The sequence below is a fragment of the Micropterus dolomieu genome, linkage group LG14 (genome assembly GCF_021292245.1).
Source record: "Micropterus dolomieu isolate WLL.071019.BEF.003 ecotype Adirondacks linkage group LG14, ASM2129224v1, whole genome shotgun sequence".
Classification (NCBI taxonomy): domain Eukaryota; kingdom Metazoa; phylum Chordata; class Actinopteri; order Centrarchiformes; family Centrarchidae; genus Micropterus; species Micropterus dolomieu.
The window spans coordinates 15,681,164-15,683,499 of NC_060163.1; positions in this window are offsets into that span (position 1 = coordinate 15,681,164).

Here is a 2,336-nt window from a genome sequence, read left to right on the forward strand (position 1 = left end):
GGCATTTCATCCTCCACCTCATGTGACGGCGGAGGACGGGAGACTTCATCTGCTCTGCCCTGTCAGAGCACTGAGTATTTACACTCTGAGGTCCTCCCGTTGGAGGAAGGCTGACCAGCTGCTAGTGTGTTTTGGGTCCCCCAGGGCAGGGCTCCCTGCATCCAAACATACTATTAGCAACTGGATTGTTCAGACTATTTCCCTGGCCTATCAGGTGCACGGTTTGCCTTCACCTGTGGCTGTGAGGGCTCATTCTACCAGAGGCATGGCGGCCTCTCGAGCCCTCCTTTCCGGGGCCTCTTTGCAGGATGTTTGTTTAGCGGCTGGCTGGGCCACTCCGCACACATTCATTCGGTTTTACAGTCTTGACCTTCCTTCGGCACCTGGCACTCGTGCGCTCTCCTCTTAGTCGTGCCACTTTATTGCACACTGGGGCAAGCGGGGTTTTCGGCACGGTTTAGTGGGTATCTCGTTCCCATAGTGTCGTAACTGACGCAGTGTCTCGTTCCCCTTCTCGGGGAACGTCTCGGGTTACGTATGTAACCCTGGTTCCCCGAGAAGGGGAACGAGACACTGCGTCGGCCCGCCGCACCTCTCTCCCCGCCTGAAGCGCCTGCTTCATAGTTTAAGCTAATGATGAGTGTGTACAGGTGTGCTTTATACTCCTCCGGTTATTCCGTCACACCTTACCATTCTAGCAACAAACCAATAGGATTGGAGTGATTTCATTCACGTTCAGACCTGCTACGTCTAGAGGCGTTCCCATAGTGTCGTAACTGACGCAGGAACCAGGGTTACATACGTAACCTGAGACGTTCTTCACCAGTAATAAACAATTTTATTTATATAGCGCCAAATCACAACAACAGTTATCTCATAGCGCTTTTCATAAAACAGCAGGTCTAGATCATACTGTGTAATATTATTTACAGAAACCCAACAATTCTCACCAAGAAAAAGCAGTATAGAGGCAAGGAAAAACTTCCTTTTAAGAGGCAGAAACCTCGAGCAGAACCATGGCTCAGGGTGGGTGGCCATCTGCCTCGACCGATTAGGGGGGAGAGAGAGAGAGAGAGAGAGAGAGAGAGAGCGAGAGAGTCTTAAAGCAGGAGAGGGATTGGGGATGGTTGGGGGGGTAGGAGGGAGCAGTTTACACACAGAGGTACAGACAGTAAAGATAATGTTGGTACAGACTGAATGAATAATGGTATAGATATTTATGGTAATGTTAATGATAATGATAACAACAATAACAACAATGATAGGACTAGTAACAATAATTGTAGCAGAGGGTGTCGAGCTGGAACATGGGGGCAGCAGGTGACTCGCAACCACAGATCCAGACTCCACAGCTCCAGAGCCAGAAACACCTGCAGGAAGTGATAGGAGGAGAGAGGAGAGGGACGAGAAAGCACAAGACTACGGGAAAGGAAAGAAGTCGAGTTCGTAACATGCATTAATGAGATGAGGTTGCATACAGAGGGAGAGAAAGTAGAGGAGAGAGGAGCTGAGTGCATCATGGGAAGTCCCCTGGCAGTCTAGGCCTATAGCAGCATAACTAAAGGATGGTTCAGGACTCACCTGAGCCAGCCCTAAATATAAGCTTTATCAAAGAGGAAAGTCTTAAGCCTAGTCTTAAATGTGGAGATGGTGAACCCAAACGCTTTGTAGGTTAGATGGAGGATTTTAAATTCTATTCTGGATTTTAAAGGAAGTCAAAGAGAAGAGAAGAGCAGAGAAGCTAAGACAGGAAAAATATGATCTCTCTTCCTGGTTCCTGTTAGAAAACGTGCGGCAGCACTCTGGATCAGCTGAAGAGCCTTAATGGACTTTACTGAGCAGTCTGATAATAAAGAACGTCTCGGGTTACGTATGTAACCCTGGTTCCCCGAGAAGGGGAACGAGACACTGCGTCGGTTACGACACTATGGGAACGCCTCTAGGCGAAGCAGGTCTGAACGTGAATGAAATCACTCCAATCCTATTGGCTTGTTGCTAGAACGGTAAGGTGTGACGGAATAACCGGAGGAGTATAAAGCACACCTGTACACACTCATCATTAGCTTAACTATGAAGCAGGCGCTTCAGGCGGGGAGAGAGGTGCGGCGGGCCGACGCAGTCTCTCGTTCCCCTTCTCGGGGAACCAGGGTTACATACGTAACCCGAGACGTTCCCCTTTGAGGGAACTCGAACTGCGTCGGTTACGACACTATGGGAACGAGATACCCACTAAACCGTGCCGAAAACCCCGCTTGCCCCTGTGTGCAATAAAGTGGCACGACTAAGAGGAGAGCGCACGAGTGCCAGGTGCCGAAGGAAGGTCAAGACTGTAAAAC